A 23,472-nucleotide genomic window follows, 5' to 3' on the forward strand; every position below is an offset into this window, starting at 1 on the left:
AATCAATACACTAGCGAACCATGTGCCTATTCATTCTTCTTAAAGGGGTTTCTAAAATGTTTGCTAACTAAAATCCCAACAGCAATGGCAGGCCAAGTGACACGCGGACATTAGCAAATGTGGGTTCAGAACTAGCTTTCAGCAACGTAAGGTCTAAACAAGCACTGCTACTCTGTACAAACCTATGACTGGTAATATGATACATCTGAGAGGGTTTAGGAGACAGGCTACTATCAAAGAGGCAACATTTACATAGGGCAATCAGGTTCCATAGGTGACTGAATCTTAGAAAAAGCTTAAACTCTTCCCTGTTTATTAAATATTTTTGTTTGTATAATGAAAAGTTATACAGTTTTCCAGTATACTTTCTTTATCAACTCCTCATGGCTTTATAGATCTCTGCTTGCTGTCATTCTATAGGAAGCTTCATTGTTTACTTCCAGTGGACAGAAATCTGACCGTGGTCACACAGGTGCACAGCTCATCATAACACACAGTTTTGATTACTCTCTGTGATATAAGAGCCGTGCACCTGTGTGACCACGGTCAGATTTCTGTCCACTGACAGTAAACTTAAAAGCTTTCAACAGCAAGCAGAGATGTAGAAAACCATGACGCGAGGAATTGATACAGAAAGTGCATTCGGAAATTGTATAACTTTTTATGATACAAATAATAACAGTAATTTGCTGAAATGGGAACATCCTTGTAATCCTTCACCAACAATATACATTTTACTTTTAAATCATGGCGATACATAAAAAGATATTACACTGATAGATAAACATGACATAGAAGCTGCTTCTGTACACACATCTTTCACAATACTGATATAAAACATGTCCTTAACCCCTTATCACCGACACTTGTTTTCAGCTTAATGACCAGACTCTGACATGTGTCATAATTGGTTATAACTTTGTAAAGCTTTTACATATCCTGGTGATTTTTAGATTGTTTTCTCGTTACACATTGCACTTCATGTTAGTTGAACAATTTAAGTGATAAGTTTAGCATTTTTACGCCTTTCACCGTGCGGGTTCCATAATGTTTTAGAGTTATTGTACAGATTGAAACTGAAATATGTAGGGTGTTTTGTATACTTTATTTGATTGTATATGTAAGTGTGATGACTAGGGAACTTTATTTTATTTTTTTTATTAATAAAAATGATTTCACTTTTTTTTTAAACTTTATTTTTTCCACACTTGGGCTTGAACAAGCGTTCGCCCGATCACTTGTTCAAGCCCTTACACACTGCAATACACAAATATTGCAATGTGTAATGTAAGTAACTGAGCAGGCTGATGCTTGCTCAGTTACTTACAGCCAGGTCCTGTAGGAGGCAGAGCCCAGCATACAGACCAAGCATCCTCGTAGCACACGCCGGACCTCGGGGGTGCAGCAGGATGCATTGGATCCCCTGGTAAGCTCATCCAGGAGGAATTACACGCCACGGACATGCTTGACTGCGACTTGTAAGGGGTTAAAAACACATGTACAGGTGTTTTAGCCTGGTCTGGGCTGTAATGACACAGCCTGGCTGGACTCGATCTCCTGCAATCTTCTTCTGACACTCCGCCTTTCTACGCCACCACATAAAACCCAATACAGCTGTAATAAAGGGGTAAAAGGAACACTGTCACCCGGTGTTGTGTTTCTTTGAACTATAGAACTGCAGCTAAAGATCTAATTCTTGGGTATTTCTTTAACTGCCTGTAATATTATTTTTGGCTCTCATGACCACAATCCTGATAAGATCTTATCTTTAATTTGATTCAATGTACTATAGAACAGACAATTGGGGCATCTGAAAAGACAGCTTCTTAACTACAGCTTTTTAACTTGACTCAACTTAGGCAAAATATGACTCTTCTCTGCTCGTTTTCCAATTACATTAGAGAGGAATTTATATAGGTAAATGGCTGAGATTTCACATAAAAGAGGAAATTCTAGAAAGGGCATTTCATACCCTATCTTAGGGGGCTAGGGCTTAACGGGGAAAATTCTGGTGACAAAGTATCTTTAACCATAAACTGGCAACTTAAGGCATATATGACTTATTTTGTAAACATCCACCCCAATAAACCTTTGTAAAAAATAATTGTGGGTAGTTCCTGCACCTTGACGTAGAATTATGTCATGGCGATCGCCCCAGGCTCAGAAGCTGAGCCTTTGCGATCACCACGGGATACTGGCAGTACATCATAGCAAGGATCCCGCAGTAACAGCCCAGATTGCGACTATCGCATTCCCGTCTGTTTAACCCTATACACGCCACGGTCATAGTGACCGTGGCTTCTATAGTGCATTACAATTAGCACCCACCGTGAAGAGCACGGAGTTGTCGATCATTGCCATTGCAGCCCTGGGGTGCGAAGGAGGACCCCAGAGCTGCCTTCATGAAAAGCCTGCTAGATCGTGCCTCCTGAACAATCTAGAAGTGCTAATTTCAGCCTATGCAGAGAGAGCATAGGCTGACTATGTAATATGCTTCAATACATTAGTATTGCAGTATATTACAATGAACAAGTGATCAAATGATCCCTTGTTCATGTCCCACCCTAGTACAAAATAAAACAGTAAAAAAAAGTTTGAAAAAAAGGTGCATTTAAAAAAAATTATTAGATAAGAATAAAAGTCCCCTGAAGTCCCATCCCATGTTATAATAAAATACAACATAAAAAGTAAAAATCACCAAAAAAAACAACATATTGAATATCACCACGTCCTGTACAATAAAATAAAATTGTCACTGAACCTGTACGGTGAAAATCATTTAAAAAACCGCAAGAAAAGCAAAAAGTATGAAATTTTCACATCTGACCTCATGAAAACAGCAAAAAAAGAAATCAAAAAGTAAAATTTATGATACCAAGAAAAAGTACAGCTTGTGACACAAAAAGTGTGATGCTAATACAGCTCTGCAAACAAAAAAATATAAATGTTATGCCCATTAATACATAGTGATGCAAAAACAAGCAAATTTCTCACAAAATTAGTGTTTTATTCTGCAAAACCATAAAAAAGCCATATAAATGGGGGATCTCCGTAATCTTGATGACCCATAGAATAAAGATAACACATTATTTTTATGGTATGTTGACTGTCTAGGAAAAAAATGCTAAAAACCATAAACAAGTATTAATTATTTTTTTAACTACCACCAAGAAAAAGTTAATAAAATCTGATTATTAGCTATTGAATCCCCCGTAAATGATGTACCTGAAAATTTGATCTCAGTGGAATCCCCCCATATGTCCAAATTACAAAGAAAACAAAAAGCCTATAAAATGTGACAATGCAGATGAGCTCTCTATGGCGCTCCTGCCCGGCCGTGTGCTCATACAGCAGTTTACCAACACATATTGGGCATCCTCCTAATTGGGAGAAATTGGGTATCAAACTTTTAATGATGTTTTACATCATTTATAACTTTTTGACTTTTATGAGTTTAATTTTTGCCCAAAATTAAAGTATTGCTAAAAAAATTCCAGCTTTTAAATAACACCTCCATTTTGTTTTAACCCCTGTGAAACATCTAAAGGGTTCACACAATTCTTATAGTAGATGTTTCACACATTCAGGAGTTTAGTTTCTAAAATGGCATAATTTAGGCCTCTCAAAATCACTTAAACCTGAGCAGGTGCCTCTAAATAAGGGTTTTGGCGATTTTCATAAAAAATGAGATAAATTGTTGCCAAAATTCTGAACCTCCCAACAACCTAGAAAATAGAGGATGCATAAAAAGCCATGCCGATATAAAAGCAGACATTTGGGAAATGTTAGTTATTAAGTTACATGCTATGACTATCTGCCTGAACAGCAGAAAATGAATAATTTTTCGAAAAAAATTTTCATGACACAAAAGATATCATCAGAAATTTTTTAAGTACAAAACACCCTGGAAATGTTAAAGCGTTACAAAGGGAAGATTTTAAAAATCAGGCTTTGTCCTAGAGCCCCAAAATGGCTTAGACCTGAAGTGGTTAAACAAGAAAAGAATCACTATGATTCTCATCAAGTTAATTCTTAATAAGAAAGTTTACAGAATTGTATTGGTTCTGCTTTCTATTTAGGTTTTAACCGTAAAAACTTCCCAGGTGTTTAGAGACAGTCTGTCTACCCTCTTCTCTTACTATCATTTAATATTAAAAGCGTGACACAGTGAATGAGCTAGATACGCTCACAGGCCTGCGATTTTTCACAAAATAAAGCCTGGACAGCGAGTTTCATCCTGGTGGAGCCTCTCTCTGGCCCTGCCGCAGTCAGCTCTTTGAATATTTAATGTCCTGATGAGCGTTTCCACCTGCTGACACAGTCAAAGTGGTACAACAATACACACACGAGTACAAGATCATCAATTGACTCTTCTCACAGTCTGCTAGGTCAGGGTTTTTCTCTCTTTTTAGCCTTTTTTGCGACTTCACCTTTTGCGTTTTAATTGATCCTTTCATGACTGGATTGAATCACAGGGAGCTGTATATCTATGAAGTGCTTAACCGGTTTGCAGGTACATGGTCACGGCTGAACCACATAGAGCTTTTTATTTAAATTGTGTTTTGTAAAAGAACTTGCTAAACTGACTACTTCTACTATGGCTAAGCTGAGAAAAGGTGTAGGTAGGATACAGAGTTTTTTTTTTATTTTTTAAATTTCAGTCCCTGTATCATGCTCCAGCTCCATAGGGCCTGTATAACACAGTCTATCAATGTTGTGTGGACTCTTCCTCTAACCTGATTGTCTGCTAGGCTTTAGTTTCTATTAGGTTCACCGCAGCTTTACCGCTTTCTGTTTTACACTTCCGTTAGAACAACGTAAAGTAAAGTAAATACAGACCCTAAATGGAAGCCGTTCTGTTTAGTATTAGTTACAGTGAATTATAAACTTCCCCTATAATACAACCTACATGATGCTTGTTAAACGTAACGGGCAGTCTGTGAATGCAAGGACATACTGAGGCATTTTGTAGGTAGTTTACATAAAGCAAAAAAATTTTGTTATCCAAATTGGATATAGATGTAACCTTAATGGCAACTTAAAAGCTATTCTTTTAGTCACCTGATTGTTTACCAGAAATAACAAAACTGGGCCACACAACAATGTGACTCCTTCATAAACCTTCTAAAAGTTCTTACACTTCCATGAACTAAGGATTTAGCAATAAGTGAAATAAAGTGGAAATGTGCAAAGTAAGTGAACAACAGTTGGCTCCATTATTATGTTACATTCAGACGAAATGTAAAATAGGTCAGTGTGACTGGAGGAATTTACCCTATATCTGGGGTCATCCACTTTAGCTTCATGTTAGGGAAATCATTCTCCTGTCCATTTGTTTTGATCAAAAATGGAATCAAGTGAGAGGGGAAAGATTCCCTTACATTTCCTTAGAGACTGTTTCCCCTTCCCTTGTATTAGATTCAATCTAATTTCAGTAGGAAAAAAAGATGTACAGGAGAATGCATATGCTAAACATAAAGTTAAAAGGGTCTACTTTAATAAAATAATAATATAATACAGTACATACAAGATTTGTGATATTTATTAGGAGGTCAAAGAGAGAAGTATTCCTCCACTTACTAATAGTAATTTCTGAAATATATTCTCCCAGCAGTGAAGTCTATTAAACATTTACATATACTTCTGAAAAATTAGGATTATGTAATTCCGAATCCTTAGCATTTGTTGGATTATTGAATCCTGAATTAAAAGACTTGTATGTACATACGTACAGATTTAATCATATGAAATATCCCTTTGTAATTTGTTCAATGCTTATATTTAGTTTTATTTCTCTCATTTTACTTTTTAGGGGGTTTTTTATAATTTTTTTTATATTTTAACTTCTACTGTAATTAACTTTTTGCATGCTTTGGATGCCGGTAATAAAAGAAAGGATCACATCCCGAGTTTTCGCTTTCTACTATTGTACTATAAAGGTTACCCTTGTGACTAGGGCACTGCACCAAAAGAAAGCCGCGAGTCTGAGCGTCCTCATGTACCCTGGATGCATATAGCTTTATTCACATCCAAACTAGGCTCCTGTCGGTCAACAACGCGAGAAACTATAGCACACTAACCAAGTACATGTGTTTCCTTTTGAATACACTGAAAGCTTAGCCAACTGTTTCACGCTGTGGCACTGTATTGCTTGAAAATCTGGATGAACGCATCAGTAACATTGTAAAGCTGCTGGAAGCTGCAGACCCTTTAAGCTTTTAAAGGACCCGCAAATTTATTTTAACCCAATTCCTGAAGATTCTGTTGATATGGAAGACACGGGGTTACATTATAAAAGTATTCATTAGATGGATAGTTAATTAAATGGATAGTTAAAAAATGTTATTATCAAACACGTAATCATTGTGTGACCTCACATAACTTCTGACCTCCTGGCATCTCCATAGAACTCTATTATGGCAATGCATTGGTCATATTTGCAGAGGTGTTATGTTATACGAAGATATTCTTAGTGCCTTAAGTCTTCCCTAAACTTTGCTCTGTGGAGTCTGGAACAACGCTTGCCATGTCACATCCAGTGCAGCTAGTCCCCACCTGAGATACATACTTCTTTACATTCCACAGCAGTGGCACTTCCATATGGACATATAAAGAAGTATGTGCCCCAAATGGGGTGTTCGTCCTGTGAGTCCAAAGTATTGTGATGTGAAGAAGCTGGAAATAGATTAGATCTTCAACGTTTTGCATACTATTTTTTTTTTGGTTTTAATCGGAGGGTTAGACTACACACATCAATGTAAATACCATAATACAAGAGATATGTATATCACATCTTTGATATGTGTGCATACTGCAGTGCACCTACACACCTTTATGATGTACTTATAGCAACCACTTGCCTCGTATACAGTGCAAAATATAGTTTCTATCCACATGATAAACTACATATCATATCACCCCAAATTATTTTAGTCGTTTTCTTTGCCAGCTTAAAATCATTTCTTAAGTTTTCCCTTAGCACATTGTCTAACATGCTTCCCCTGACAATATATATACAATAATTAGAATACTGCATCCATATTCTCTATAAAAAGTGCAGATCAACCTCCGATATTATAAATAACATTAGTGAAGAATAATTCAATCTCTGTGACCACATATGAAATGACACTGAAGACTGAGCGTGATAAAAGTTCTGCATAGAGTACCTCAATGCAGGACAGTGTTTGAGGCATTGTGCACTGCAGACATCATTTCATAGGGTCATGCCCCCTGACAGCAGAATTGGTACTACCAAGGTGACTGAGCTGATGTCAGGTCATAAGGCAAAGTGATAAAACAAGGATGAGACACAAACAAAGAACTAGGAAGAGTTCTTACCTCTAGGGTCCGTAGATGTCACTGCTGCAGGCGCTTCTTATTGTAAGACATGTGCCTCTCTCCGCACTATAGACAAAGGCTGTGCCCTCTGCTCACATATTATTTCTGTGTGTCCAGTATCTTCACAGCAGGACAGAATTATTACATGAGCAGGCATCTGAAATGAGAGATAAATCAGGGCAGCCCAGAAAGCGGATAGGTTACAGGCCACGCATTTTGGTCTCCGTGTCAGTCTTTCTCTCTTTCAGCACTTAACACCAATCTGTCCCTTCCCTTTGTCTCTCCCCAGTTGTCTCTCTCTCTCTCTCGCTCCCTTTGCTCACTCATTCCTTTGCATCTACTCTGAGCTTTAAAGCTCCCCTAACAATGTAGAGTGGGTGCTACTAGTGAAAATGATGATCACAGTGAATAGAGGACTATTATGAGCCGGATTTAGGCATCTGACTAAATGAAGAGGTCACCGTGGTGTTTCCTGCTCACTCAGCATTGCTGTAATGGTATGCTCAGCTGGTCAACTTACCTGCCTCATTTCACTGTATCCCAGGCCACCTCCTCCCAGTGCACATTACACACACAAGTCAGAACTATGCAGATCAATAGCAATTTACAGGCTAATGTGGAATGGCTGTTTTAGTGTTAATGAATTTTGCTGCTTTTGTTGCGGTGTTCTTAATGAAGGACTGGAATAAAATCACCATAGCGTGCAGACCATGTGTAGCCTTTCTCTTTCCTTGCCGTAGCTAAAGCCTTTTATGCGAACAAGGCACCAGAAGTCTCTTCTGTATATGGAGCTAATTGAGTCAATAATCCAATGCTTTTGCTACTGACAAGAGAAAGTGGGATTGAATTCTTTCAATGGACAGTCTTCCCAAGGACTGATTAATATCTGTAAACCCATAGGAATACAAGGGGACTTCCCAGCAGTTGTGTATTTAGTGAGCTTTATACATCTCTTAGGATGATGATATCGGTTGCATACAAGCAATCAGTAATTTATCAGCTATACTGCATATAGTGTGAGGATTTTACACTATTATGCGCAATGCAAAAACATAGATTTTGCTGATACGATTCTTCTCGCTTTTTACTAAGTAAATTGGAAAACTATTACTGAAAATTGCTGGAATTGGTTTAGGTGCTAAATAGTTTATATTTTAAATTACTACAATGGATCTTGTGTTCTCTTACCAGAGGAGGCCAGCATAGAGGTTGTTAAGTTTTACCCCAGGGCAGTTAATCGAAGTATTGTCATGCTACGTTGTATCTCTTACAAGACCTATTCATTGAAGTTGAATGGTAGAAGTGATTTTCATAGTCTGCAAAAACTGTTCTCTTGTTCTGAAAATATGGACTATGTGTATCTTAGTCATAGTTACACATGAATGTCATAGAAAGCTAGTATTGTACATAGACTATAAAAAGTGCTGCTGCGACATAAGTCACTTATATACCGTATCTGTAATCTAGTTATCATGGCAGTGGAGAAATACTATCAAAACTAAAACTTGCTATCTAAAACAAAATCTAATACAAAATTTTACATTAATATAACAAAAATGATACAATAAAACATGAAAAAATGGATCTATGTCTCTAGGTAACAAAATACCATTGGTAACAATAACCTTTAATAGATACCAATAGATTTGACACAAAAAGGAGAATGATTCCTCAAGGGGTTTTTAATATCATCATAAATAAGCCCAGAAAAGATTCACACATGAACGTATTATACAGAACTCATCTGGAAAAGAGGTTTGGCCCACCACTGTTTATAGTAACACCTCCGTAGCGAAGAATCTCAATATCCTAAGGCACACAGGGTAAAGGCTGTCAAACTCCAACTCCTCTGTGATCACCACAGGAGCTCATATCTCTCACGTGCCTGTAGTATGTGGAACTCTGCAGTATATCTTTACTGAGAATACTCATGAGATGCTACGTGCCACAATGACATGGATCCTCCAGCAACGTAACTTAGTCTAGGCTGCTGGAGTGGTGAGGCACCTTGTGCGTCACATTATCAACCTTTCTTACTAAGAAAACCCTTTCCACCTTGGACAATTAAAACATATTTTAGAGATGAAATTGTGTGATACATACAAAAATCTCAAATTCCTAAAGCTTAAGTATATACCTGTATAAACACATATAGATATTTGAAATAAACATGAAGCTTGTTCTGCATCACAAAATAATGAATTTAAACGACCATTTATATACAGCAAAAGCTGGAATGTTTACAAAATCTCAATATTCACATAGCATTCATATTTGGTGGGCAATGAGCTAAGATTAAAAACTTTTCTATTTCAGACAAAAAATTGCAAAAATTGAGTGTCCAGCATACAACTTGTCATGTCTACATATGTCCTTGGTCTCAGAGATGTACACACAGAGTCATGGATTAGCTGCGCATTCCATATGCATCCATATTCTACTATAGAGGTTTGCCGCTTGGCTAAGCATGTCTATTTCCTTAATGATGTGCATGAACAAAATTTATATTCTTAGGAATTTGCATCATGCAGCTCGTCACTTTATTATGTACACTATTTGTGGCTTTTATTATTATATGAATGAATTTACTATTCCATGACACAATACCAGTTTTACTCTGGAGAAGTGTTATTTAATAACATTTCATAGGAAACGCCTGCCGTGACCACTAATTAAGTGTGGAATATAATTCCATACAGAGGATGTTCCTTACTCATTAAACAAACCCTCCACTCTTCCCAGCTTCTGTCATGATAGTCGCTATACACAGCTTGGATTAACCAGTTCCGTAAAGAAGGGACAATGCTATAAAGCCTCTGGCTGTACAGGCCTCTGCCGGCATTGAATAGGTTAACCCTGGCCAATGATTACATGTCAAAGTTGTACGATTCCAGCCTGATCCATCTACTTCAGTTGCTTGCTCTGCAGATTTCTGCAGTGAGTAATTTCATCCTGCACAAACCCAACCAAAGAAGCATATTCATGCACCTTAGATGGCAAGCACACGGAGGAGGCTGGAATCAGAGATGCTCATCTAAAGTCAGCAGGCAAGTTTGACTGGACCAGGTAATGTTTTGCTCCAGCAATAGGAGAAAACTGCTCTGCTGCAGCCAGTGGAAAAGATAAGAGCATAGAGAGAGACATACCCTGTTAGTAGAGTCTGTTGCAGCAGTGGAGTCACCAGAGCTCAAGCTGAAAGCTGAATCAGCTTTTGAGAGTTAGGGATGCATAGAGGAGGGTCATAGAATCACAAGGTAATATTATGCTGCAACCGCCTTCCCCTCGCCCAGAGCCAATCTCTAATGCAGGAAAGGAGAAAGAGAACAGGCCCTGTAATGGTATTAGTCCACACTTTAAGAGAGAGAGAAAATACCAGCTTCCCCCCACCCCCTCATCAGCTTCTCCACCTCCCTTACACTCAAGCACCTTAACACAGCCCAATTCTTTTTGCATCATCCCTAGGGATGAAGGGCTGCGATGGATGGGATAGAGAGTCTTAAGGATAAAGATCTCCAGCAAGATGGGAAGTGGCACATGGAGAGGTGCATGAAATAGAGGCAGCATTCACAGCCTCAAAGCTCCGCACAGGGACATTACTAAGGAATGGGTGTCCACAAACATATGCATTGATGGAGGGTGTGCGTATTTACTCATTGCAGGGTTATGTTATTCTTGGCCGGTCATGAAGCTGAGTGAACATTTTGTGGCAGAAGTGGGCCAGTCCTATACGGAAATTTCTGGCTCAACTCACACAATAAATGCAAGATGTCAAACAGATGATAAGATGTTTCACACCTGTGAGTTTTTGCCAACTAACCTGGCATGTTACCTAAAATAAGGAAATAGTGTCCTTGAAATAACCTTCCAAAAGCCATGTCATTATTCAGAATTCCGATGAACTTTCAACAATCGAGTCAGCAGGGAGACAGGTCAGAATATTTGGGTTAAATACATAAGTACTGTATGTTTTTATGGAATTAACTCTTGGACTACAAGGACAGTGGTCAGAAAGATGATCTGCGTTCTAAGTACTTATACACCCTGATACAACCAGCAAGTGGCCTCATCTTCTAGGCCTGTGAGTTCCAGACTTCCATGCCTTTTTGGTGTTATTTTTAGTTGATTCAAATTAAGAGATGTCCTCTCTTGTATCCTTTCCTCCCCCCTTGTTGTGTTCCTGCCCTTTTGCTATGGGAAGCAATCAAAGCAATATGACAGGACAGAATAATCTGCCTGTAAATAAGTGGATAAAGATATATACTGTTATATGTAAAATATGGCCATAATGAAAGATGTGTAGCTCATGCTGGAGATTTCCATATGTTCAACGTACAAGTCAATCACACATCATGTTATGTCTTAGTTATGATTTGGCGTTACCTTGTAAATGAACCCTTAAAGTCCCCATATAAAAGCAGTAAGTGTCTGCTAACTCAGTGCTGAATGTAAAAGAACTTGATTCCACTAATCTTTATTGAGTTCCTGCTTGATTCCACTTTAAAGAATATATTATACAAATTTCCTAATGATTCATCAGTCTGTTTGTGGTAGAAATAGGTCCCAGGTCTGGATAAGGGTTTTAGACAGTTTAGATACCTTTTATACTATTACAACAATACAGGGATTCCTTTGTGAAAAGGGATAAGGCATAGTGGGAAAGGGGACCCCCAGCTAGTGGCTGCTTTTATTGATGACATAATAATATTTAATATATTATTTATTCATAGTGAGGAAGTAACCTGGGCACCTGTTACTATAGGACTGCTAAATAGATTTTATCTTAATCCATGTATTTGTAGACTAGCTTTGCTGCCCCATCCCTGTTAAAGCAATATGACAGAAATATGGCAATATGATATCACTCTGGCAATATAACCAAATGCATTTTTATTGGTGGCCCAAAACAACATATCTATGGGGCTTGCAGGCCTCCTCCTACTCCCCATGCCTAGCTGTCATCCTGCTTTGTAGAAAGGCCTAGACCCACACTAGTGACGTTACTGGAGATAAGCTGCATAAAGAGCAGAAAGCTGGAAAATTGAGAAATCTGGAGGAAAATACACTTTAGTCTGTTACTACACCATTCGCGAAAGAAGAACGAGCACCTTGCCAAGCCCTCGTACTCCATTTTAAATATATTGTTCAAACTATGTGTTCTTAATGCATTGGTACCTATTTCCTACTAGATTTGCACATGAAGTGGCAGGATATCCCTCCAACAGTTTCAGAGACTGCTCTTTGATGGCTGATATGCTCCATACATGGTGGTCCGCCCTATGGCTTAAATGCCTGTGGTTTAGGGTCTGTAAACTTATGTACTCTGTTACTGTGTTATGTGCTACGATCTCCATGAATTGCTGCTGTCCATGTGCTTCATATCAACTTACATCCTTTTTTCTTTTTGCACACTAAGCAAACAGTACCTGGTGCCTGAAAGAAACCCAGCATTGACTTCTCCGAAGATAAACAGAAGCTAAACTGTTGTATCTCACCTCTATTTCTCGCCTATTTGTCACTAGCACAATGTATTTCTGTCAATCTGGTCTTTATGGTGAAAATATGCTCATGCTTCCAGCATTGCTGCCTCTCTCCTCTCTTTTGAGACACTATTTCGTATGGTGTCAGTTCCTTTATGGGACTGCCCCCTCCCCATTTTTCACTCTCCCTTTTCCCCAACTTTCTCTTTTTCTTATTTCCACTCTTTCTTCTCTTGTACTTATTTGACTGACTGACTCCCTAGCTGTCCTCAACTCTTTGCCAGGGCTTTCTAGCCCCATACTGGAAAACACTTTGAGGGGCATTCAACAATTGTGGCACAGGGTTTTTTTTTTTTGGCACTCAAATTGTGCGCTCAAAGTCAGACTGGGATTTTAGATTTTTCCAGAGGGCTTAATGAATTGGCAGATGAACGCAAAGGATCAGAACTGTCTCCATGTTAAAGAGGGTGAAATAGAGCTTGGTAGACCAGCTTTTGGATAGTCTATATGTGTGCCAAAAATTGCCCCAAAAAAGTGTTGGGAACATAGAAGCGCAGGAAAAGTGTCAGAATTACCAAGCTGCGCCAAAATTGAATGAACAAAGAAAAAAGGAGTAATATTGCGGCACCTACACTTCATAAATATGAAGCACAAGGCGCAGCAAGGGGAAATAAAGACAAACAGCTAGAAAGTCATTAATAAATAGCCCCCTATTATGTTTTGAGTATGATCCAGCAAAAGGATTGTTGTTATATACAGTTATGCACATGCCTACAGCCATTGTTATGTCATATATACTTTAGTGAAGACTTTATGGTAAAAACAAAATGTACAGTCCGGAGTGAGAGCTATATATGATATTTTAAATCCCATCTTTATATTTGAACTGCTGGAACCACAACATTAATGTAGCTTTTAAAATGAGATTCTCATCTTTGAAATTACAGCAGAACCATAGTACTAGGTGCCACTTTATAGTCGACTGAATTGTGTCTTATTTACATGGCGGTGGCAGCAATCCAATGTAAGATTGCATAATACTATAATAATAATCTTTATTTATATAGCGCCATCAAATTCTGCAGCACATTCTGCAGTACAAACAGTCTTATGGAACAATAGGATAGGCCCTGCAACAATTTCAATTGTCAGAAATGGGCGGATTTTGAAGATGTTTCTGACATGTATGCACCAAGACCGAGCAAGAGATTGAACATACAGTGCAAAGTAGAGGTCGGGGTCCAGCACAACCCCAAGACAGTGGGCCTGCTGCCTCTGGATTATCGTGATCCTACAGTCCGAAATGGAGAGGTCCCGGTTGTGTCGGTAGCCATAGGTGTTTATGGGGATGTATATCCTAAACGTTCCCAAAACATCAGTGTGAAAGGGGCCCTACATAGAGTATCAGTGGAGAAGCAGGCAGTAGTTTTATGTAAGAAAAGATAATGCAGCAAGCAACAGGAGTCATGTGTAATGTATGTGGCTATCCTAATTTACAGCTCCATGTTTAACACAAGTCTTCTGCAGTCTGACCCCCCATTTGTCTGGAAAAATAACGGACCACCCTAATGTAAGCTAAACAGCGCTTGTGCTACAACCCCTTTAAGGCCTTTGTTAGTTACGTAATTTCTAATATAATTTTTAAAATGACTCTATAGCTAAAACATCAATTTCTGCTCCTGATGCATTTATCATTTCCACTTCTCCATGTTCCAGTTACAATAAGATAAAGGAGCATGGAAATGTTCTACTGCTTGCCATCTCTAAGATGAAGAAAAGTTTGTTCTCTGCTGCTACATTAGTGGATTGTATCTATTCAGTGGTTTCTATGGAGTACAGTGTAATAAGACGATGGAGGTGATATTTTCTTACAATGTTTCCCAGACAGCTACTCTAGCTGATCTCTTTTGTCTCATCTGTCTTCTGACAAATCAAATGGAATAACCCAGATGTGATTGTCTTGTCCCAGAGAAGCACTCTATTTCTTCTGGTGCCTATGCACATCCCTAAAGGAGATGACTTAGGTAAAAAGGAGAAGTTATTCCGTGTTTGATATTTAGAACTGTTCACTACAGTACTTTTGCTGCTTTAACTATGGGCAGTACAGATGTCAGGGTGCTCACAACTCTTCCAAAAGGCTTTGGGGAAAGAGATCCATCCAAGAAAAGCTGAACTGCAAAGTGGATACACTAGAAGCTGCACTGGAATAAATTGTATTCAGTGGATGCTAGATTTTCTTCACTTTCATTTGGAAAGTGAGAATTTGATAGGTCTGAAAAAATATCTTCAAAGCAATGCACTGAGGATTTCCCCATAAAGCAAGGGTGCCAAACCTGTGAACCATGGGGATATTCTGTGCAGTCTGAACCACATGGGCACAGACATACATGTTCATAAATATTTAACATGAAGGAGATAGGAAATTCGCCCAGTGTATAAGCCCAGTGTGTGGCTATATATCAAGTCATATGTATGCAGAAAGCAGTGAACTGCCTTTGACCATTTGATGGGAGTGCAAGTAGAAAAAACACCACTTACCAGACATGTATTTCAAAAACCATTGAAATGCAGTACAGCTGTATTCCTTGGCTGAGACACATAGGGGGTTATTTATCAGAGCCAGCTTATGATAGCCCTGCTTCCCCCTCCAACACAGATGGATACATCAAGAGACTTAAGCCTCTTGATGTACACTGGGCACAGACCCCTTTAAATTTTTCACTCTTTGTTTCATTGCAGCCAATTGGTAAGATCAAAAACATTCTTTTTTGCTCATTAATTTACAATCTGCATCACATCTTGACAGAAAAAACAGAAATGTAGATATTTTTGCTAATTTATTAAACAAGAAAAACTGAAATCACATAGTCATAAGTATTCTAACCCTGTGCTGTTACACTCATATTTAACTGTCCATTGCCTTCTGATCTTCCTTGAGATGATTCTACTCCTTCATTGGAGACCAGCTGTGTTAAATAGAACTTCTTGGACTTGATTAGGAAAGGCACACACCTATCTATATAAGATCTCACAGCTCACAGTGCATGTCAGATCACATGATAATCATGAGGTATAAGGAACTGTCCAAGGAGTTCAGAGACAGAATTGTGCCAAGGCACAGATCTGGCCAAGGTTATAAAATATTTTTTGCAGCAGTCAAGATTACTAAGAGCACAGTAGCCTCCATAATCCTTGAATGGGAGAAGTTTTGTACAACCACAACTGTTCCCCGATATGGTTGTCTAGGGAAACTAAGTAATTGTGGGAGAAGAGCCTTGGTGAGAGAAGTAAAGAAGATCACAAAGATCACTGTGGTTGAGACCCAGAGATTCAGTAGGGAGATGGGAGAAAGTTCCACAAAGTCTAATATCACTGCGGCCATCCATCAGTTGGGGATTTATGGCAGAGTGTGCTAATCCTCTCTTCAATGTAAGACATGTAAAATCAGATTCTCTGGTCTGCTTAGACGAAGATTGAACTTTTCGGTGTTAATTCTAAGTGGTATGTATGGAGAAAATCAGGCACTGTTACCTGTTACCTACCAATGAAATGGTGGCTATTTCATGACAATATTCATGAAGATGCACATTTTTTTTCTTGTAGAACTAGAAGATCAGTTTATTATTTATTTATATCTCTGTGTGTGTGTATCTATCTACCTTCATATTTCTCTCTTCTACAGATGTAGCAACATTTAACTAACATGTTAAATATGCTGTAACATCAGTTTCATCCTCAGTTCGTGCTGTACTGATTTTATCTCTGCATACCATTAGACTTTGTGTGAACACAGGCTTAGCTTGCTGGCTATCTATATTGCACCACACCCTTATCCTCCTGCAACCTGTTCTGGTTTAGCAACAGTTAACAGTTGTGATTGACAGAGCTCTTCTCCAAACAGTCTGGAGCAGATATTCCTGTTCCCCACAATCTATGTATTTGATGTTGTGCTTACTGTGTGAAAGGGAGACTTTGTTTTCTGTATTACTGATATTTTGAACTCAGCTCTATTCAGACTATTCTTCTGCGATTTTGTACTTTGTTTCTATCTTAGTTGTGACCAGGCTTGTCGATTCTTCTTCTCTGTTTGTGTTCTTTGCACTTTGTCGTAGTGAGTGACCACCTTCTAGTTGTTCCGCACTGTTTAGGTTATGTAAGGCAAGCATTCTATGATATCATTAGACATCTGTTTGAAGGAGTTTTCAAGGATTTCATATTGATGGCCTATCTTGACCGATAGGTCATCAGTATATAACCTTTGGGGGTCTGACACCTGTACCCAATCAGGGGTCCTGGCTACCTCCAAGCACCAAATCCTTTACAGTGGGTGGAGCTGAGGCGCCTGTTGTACAATGTATTGAGGCATCTTCTAGCTATGTCCTTCATATACTATAGATTCCATATGTGACCTCAGGATTGGAAACAATCAAGCCACCTTTATTATAAAATTAATGAAATTATTTACTTAATAAAAATACTGGTATTATTAATTACCAAAGTAGAAGGCCCATTCTATGTGGTAGCTCCTAGTCTATGGGGGATATGTGACCTCAGGATAGGTCATGACTGAAGTTCTCCAGGGCAGAGTCCTCTCTTTGGAGAACTCCCCTTTAGCTGAAAGACTCTTAATTTTTAAGACTTTTAACTATTAACTCAGCTATTAACCCATATTATCTTTTACAACCTTTATGGCTATGAAAATGTTAACATGTAATTTGTAAGATGTGTTAGACCAGAGGTAATGTTCAGTCATTTCTATTTGTATGGAAGGATTTTATATGCAGCCTTTTTGATGGACTGGAAACAATTAAGTTCTCTAAATACATTTATGTCTAATAAAAGCCACCTTTATTATAAAATTGATGAAATTATTTACTCAATAAAAATACTGGTATTATTAATTGCCAAAGCAGAAGGCCCATAGTCCTAGTTTATTCTGGCTATTTGTATTAGAGAAGGGTGATTGCATCATCCATTGCATCATCCAGCTATTTTTGCCTGTAAACACTGGACCCTTATGTTTTTAGATTTTCTCTTGCTAAGGTCTGTCATGGTCATTCATATAGTCTAGGTTATGGGGGATATGTCACAGGGCTTCTGCATAGAAGCTCTAAAATAATCGCAAATGTTAGTTTATAGCACTCGCGATTATGTTCCCCAATCCACCACCTTCATGTCGGAGGGAGGTGGCGTGGAGGTGGCATGAAGGGGGGATGCAGCCGGCTGGGAGGTAGGTGCAGTCGGTTGGAAGTGGGCCTGGGCGGAGCCTCTATATGTATCCAGCTGAGCCGGAGCAGTGGCGGGGATATTGTAAAATAACCCCCTATATGTGCAACATCCCCCACCAATATTCTGCTAAATTTCTTGGGTACCTGAGTGGCGAGGGCAGTCTAGTGCTCCTCTGCGGTCATAGTGCTGAGCACCAAGAGAACAGTCCCCGTCTACAGCCTGGAAAATCTCCAACAGGTGGAAGCGCAAGAAAGGAAGAGGCTGACCGTGTACAATATTTCTCCGTGAGGCAACCCCAATGTAGATGTAATGAGATCCCTGGGTGATGGTAAATGGGGTGCCCTTGATGTTATCAACCTGATGCGGGGTTCATTCAGAGACAAGGGATGTCAACCATAAAACTCACAGTTCGGTTATTCAGGAACACAGCAACGGCCAAAACAGCAGTAACAATCAACTGGTTCAAGGTCGCTGGTTGGATGGTGTTCAGCAGGAGTTGCTCACAGCCTGGTATAGGTAGCTTCAGGCTGAAGATGGATGGCTGCTATAGCATCAGGGTTCAGAGGCAGGCCCTGTTATAGCTCTTATAGATCAGGGTCCTGCAGCAACAGGCCTGGTCTGCAGGCTGTGTGCAGTGATGTGTGCTGTTCCTCAGCAATCCCAGGAAAGAGACCACCAAAAGACCCAGAACTTTCCACCCCAAAGGCTTATATAACCTTTGAGAGTGTCCAACCCAGGTGTGTTATCCAACCAGCGGTTTTATACAATACAATATTAACAATGCATGTGATTGGTCACAATAAATAACATTCCTTCCAGCAGATATTTAAGCAGCTGCAGTACCCAATGGAAAAAGCATTGCTAAGGGAAGGACATATCACATTAGGTAAAATACTCTATCTTAAAGGTGTCTGTCCTTTGAACCTATCCAGATTGCAGGTTAGTTGACCATACTTCTCCTACATCTAGAAGGCATTAACGGTTTTCAATTTCGTAACATAACCCGTCCTCTGAAATCCTTATGTCACTAGAATCCCAAAGAACATAGAACATTAACATAAGGGACACAGTCATGTGACCCCCTAAGAGTTGATTTTGTGAACTAGACAAACTAGTGTAAATAGAATACCTCTTCCAACTTCCTAAAGGCCTATGGCATGAGATTAGGTAGAGTAATACAGTATATAGCATAAGTCAGGTATATACAAAAACATGTGAACATTGGTTCCTGAGGGTATGGTCACAAGTCGTGTTTAACGCATGCGTTTAAAAACGCATTGCAAAAGCTGAAGAGAGATTTGCCTAATCAAACAGCTGTTAACACTTGTGTTTACAAAACGCATGCGTTAGTACAAGTGTTAACATTTGCATTTTGTAAACGCAAGTGTTAACAGTTGTTTAATCTTTTCAGTTGTTGCAATGCGTTTTTAAATGTGACGTGTGACCTAAGTGTAATCCAAGGTGGGGCTGTGAAAAGCCTCTGGAAAAGTCCCATGGTATTGCCATAGAGAATTTTAAAAAAGGCCTACCAGTTTGCATGTAGCTATGACGAGAAGGATCACATATAGCGATATGAGGTGCTATCTAAGCAGAATGGCAGTGTGTGTCACAAGGGAGAGGCACTGTGGGACTATGGTTGAGAGCTGGATTAAGAACACACTGCTCGAACATGGTATTTCACAATTTTAGATCAGAATTTGGTCAAAGAAGCTTCCAGTTGGGAAACACAGGTGGAGCAGGTGCAGTGTAATGGGTCCCAGAGGCCAATAGTGTGGAGGGCAGAGGTATAATAAGTATGAATGGAGGGATAGAGAATAAGTATGAATGGAAAGGGGAAGGGGATCAAACTTAAATGCAAACTAAACTAAAAGTAAATTAAAATGCAAAGGGATCATATGAATGTACGAATGGATGAGAACTCAGCCTGCATTTCCTCTAATCTAGTATTCAAAACTTCCAGTTTGCTCACTATATGTTTGATTTAGTGAAATTGTAAGCTTGATAATGATTTTTTAGTTGTATACAGTTTTTTTTATTTTTAAGGGGACGTTACTATGGGGGCTGCCATAGGGACATTACTAGGGGAGCTGCCCTGGGGACATTAGATGGGGGGCTGCCATAGGGACATTGATTTGGTGGTTGCCATGGGGACATTACTATGATGACTGCACTGGGGGCATTACTAGGGGGGCCGCCATAGAAACATTACTATGGTGGCTGGACAGGGGACATTTCTATGGGAGCTGGACAGGGGACATTACTTCTGGGGGCTGTGATTTTTTGAAGGGGCCCTGCTTTGGACATTTTATTAATGAGGGGAGGCTGCTACAGATTTCGTTAATGAGTAGCGGCTGCATTTCCCACACTAAGCGTATACTCAAGTCAATAAGTTTCCCTCGATTTATACTCAAGTTTATGTGGTATAAAAAGGGGGCTACAGAAAAGTAACGAGAGGGGGTTACAAAAAGAAGCACTATAAAGGGGGGGCTACAGAAAATGGAATGCGCACTATAAAGAGGGGCTACAGAAAAGAGGCCATTTTAGATCTGGGCTGCAAGAAATTACACATTATATGGGTTGGGGGTTAGATATGGGGTATTTGCTCGGTATAAGATTTTTTTTCCCAGGGACCATGGTTCCCGTCCCAGGAAAAAATTCGGCGGGCATCCAGTCCTCGAATACATGTTGGGGTCCACTGCAGTAGAGCAGATGAAGATGCAGTGCCATCTTAATTCACATCAATTTCAGCATTGCAGAAACCATCCATTAGTAAAGAGTTACAGCCAGTGTTAGCAGTAACAGTGTAGCATCATTAATTGGAATGAATGGATGGGTAACTTTTATGAGAGGTCAAAATGGCAGAAATATTGTCTTCCAAAAATGATTGGATTAGAAATTCACATGCCATCTGTGAAGACATTGCCATGCTGTGCCACTCTCTAGAATGTGTCTCACCTAGACTTGATGTGGTTTTAATCATAGATGAAGGGGGACTGAAAACATAATATTGGATCTTTTCTTGGATTACATTGTGTGATTGAATAACAATGCAGAGAACAATTTCTTTACACACTGCGCTGTACATGTACTGTGCAGAGTTCCTGAGGCTGTATGAAGAGGGCTCATGGGTGAGCAGTATATTGCTGTATATTGCAGCAAACAACCACCGCTAATACCTGCAATAACCCCTCTGAACGTAGGTTGCGCATGGGCGCCACCATCTTTGTTACGATTGTTGCTCCCCATGATGTCATCGGGAAGTGGCGATCGTTTGCCATGATGCCCTGCATACCATGCCATTTCTTGACAGAGACCCAAGGCTGCATGGCATCTGCAGTTCTGTTACAATGAGCCAGTGTGAAAACGCCATATACTGCAATACAGTAGCAGTATATGGTAGAAATGATCAGACTATATAAAGTTAAAGTACCCAAGAGGGTCTAAAAATAGTAAAAAAAAAAAAAAAAGGTAAAAACACAATAAGTAAAACCTCCTAAAAATTCAAATCGCCCCCTTTCTTTAGAGCTGATATAAACCGTAATAAACAGTAAAAATCACAAACATGTTATGTATCGCCGCATCTCAAAATGCCTGCTCTATCAAAATAAGAACTGTTATTGCCGGCAGTGAACCACGTAACGGAAAATAGCGCCCAATTTTCAGAAATGCTACTTTTACACCATTTTTTGTCACATAAAAAATGTAATAAAAAGAGATATAAAAGTCGCACACTTCTTGGTAGCAATGGAAACGTCAGCTCATCTCGCAAAATATAATGGGGCACATTTACTTACCTGTCCAGAGTTGTTCACCGTAAGTGCATTGTCCGTGTATAAAGCACTGTGCGGCGATTCACTAAGATCGTGCGCCTGATATCCTGCATGTGTCGCTTCCCCGCTCAGGTCCGATGGAGTTCACCTTCGGCTTCCTGGTGCATGTAAGTGTATTGGATTGCGACATAATTTGAATGTTAAACCCCGCGCTCAGTTGGATAGTCCGACGGCACGCTCCCCGATTTCTGTTGCATGAAAGCCGGCGCAGCTGCGCCAAAATCCGATTGCGTACGACACAATCCCCTGTAAATACTTGTCACAGCCATGCAATCCCTGAAAATGTCAGAAAATCCGACTAAAGTGCGGCCGCGGACCCTTAGTAAATAAGCTCCAATGTCTTACACACCTCCATACATCTTAAGATGAAGTTATTAGTGTCAGAAGATCGCAAAACAATTATTTTTTCGTACACATTCTTTTAGTTTTTGCAGATGTGTTAGAACACAATAAAACCCATATGACTTTGGATCGTACCAAACCAAAGAATTAACCCCTTAGCGTTCTGCGTCCGATATATTCGGATGCAGAACGTTGGGCTCTAATGCTGTTGCCAGCTGTAACTTATAGCCGGCACCCTAAGTGGGTGTTTGACCCATTAAATGCCGCGGTCCTTGCAATGTGCCATTTAAACTGCCTTCTGGGGGTTTGCGTGGGGCGCCGATTGTTACTATGGCAGCCCTGAGGTCCGATCAGGACTCCAGGGCTGTCCGCAGGCAGTGTCTGTAAGATGGCGCATGTGCATAGGCCTTCACAGCTAATACCCTGCAATACATCAGTATTGCAGAATATTATGACAAGCAATCAGATAATTGCTTGTTCATGTCTCATGGTGGAACTAATAAAAAAAAAAATTTAAAAAATGATATTCAATACAAAATAAATTTATTAAAATGGCCGTAACAAATAAAGAGACAGATAAAGCACAAAAAAGTCTAAATCATAACCCAAACCCCATATACATAGAATCAACGCGTCTGTAACAACCCGTTGAATAAAAGTAAAAGTGATTGAACCCGCACAAAAACCCGCCGTAAAAATTTTTTTTTTGTTTTTAAAAACAGCCAAAAATTTGGATTTTTACCTATTTAATCCCACAAAAAATGCAATAAAAAGTGATCAAAAAACATATGTACTCCATGTGTGCTCAAAAGTAATAAACATATAAAGCAGCACATGTCAGAATACAAAAAACGGAGCTGAGCCTTAAGCTATAAGGTGTATCATTTGGAGCGTGCAGTGAAAGTCGTAAAATCTGTGCCCACAAGAAAGTGACAAATGCATTTTTTTGCCAATTTCTTTACAGTCATTAAGGTGATCCAAACCTTCCTGCAGCAGATATGGAGTCCAGTGTGTGCCCAAAGGCTGCCGGGTCCCCTGCATGTTGGGCTCTGCCTCCTGGAACTGTAACTAATACATCATGTGTCAGCATGCCCAGTTACTTACATAACACACTGCATTACATTTGTATTGCAGTGTGTAAGGGGTTAAACAAAAGATCAGACAAAAAAAGTTATGTGCCCCAAAATGGAATCACTGAAAAGAACATCTCTTTTTGCAAAAAATAGGCCCTCAATGAGCTCTGTCAAAAGGAA

General features: G+C 39.4%; 1 long non-coding RNA gene across 3 annotated transcripts in view; it reads right to left on the reverse strand.

Annotated features, from left to right (window-relative positions):
* LOC140064250 (uncharacterized) overlaps positions 1-10,552 on the reverse strand; it is a 73,240-nt gene extending 62,688 nt beyond the window's left edge. Inside the window, exons 1-2 of one of the 3 annotated variants that reach the window (XR_011847738.1) lie at positions 10,488-10,552; positions 7,342-7,498 (exon numbers count right to left, since the gene is read on the reverse strand). This is a non-coding gene — a long non-coding RNA (uncharacterized lncRNA). Of the gene's footprint in view, positions 1-7,341; positions 7,751-10,487 lie in introns of those variants that run through there. The other 2 variants (XR_011847737.1, XR_011847739.1) reach the window with 2 other exon arrangements.
* Between the last annotated feature and the right edge of the window lie 12,920 nt (positions 10,553-23,472).

Source organism: Engystomops pustulosus, chromosome 6 (assembly GCF_040894005.1).
Source record: "Engystomops pustulosus chromosome 6, aEngPut4.maternal, whole genome shotgun sequence".
Classification (NCBI taxonomy): Eukaryota; Metazoa; Chordata; class Amphibia; order Anura; family Leptodactylidae; genus Engystomops; species Engystomops pustulosus.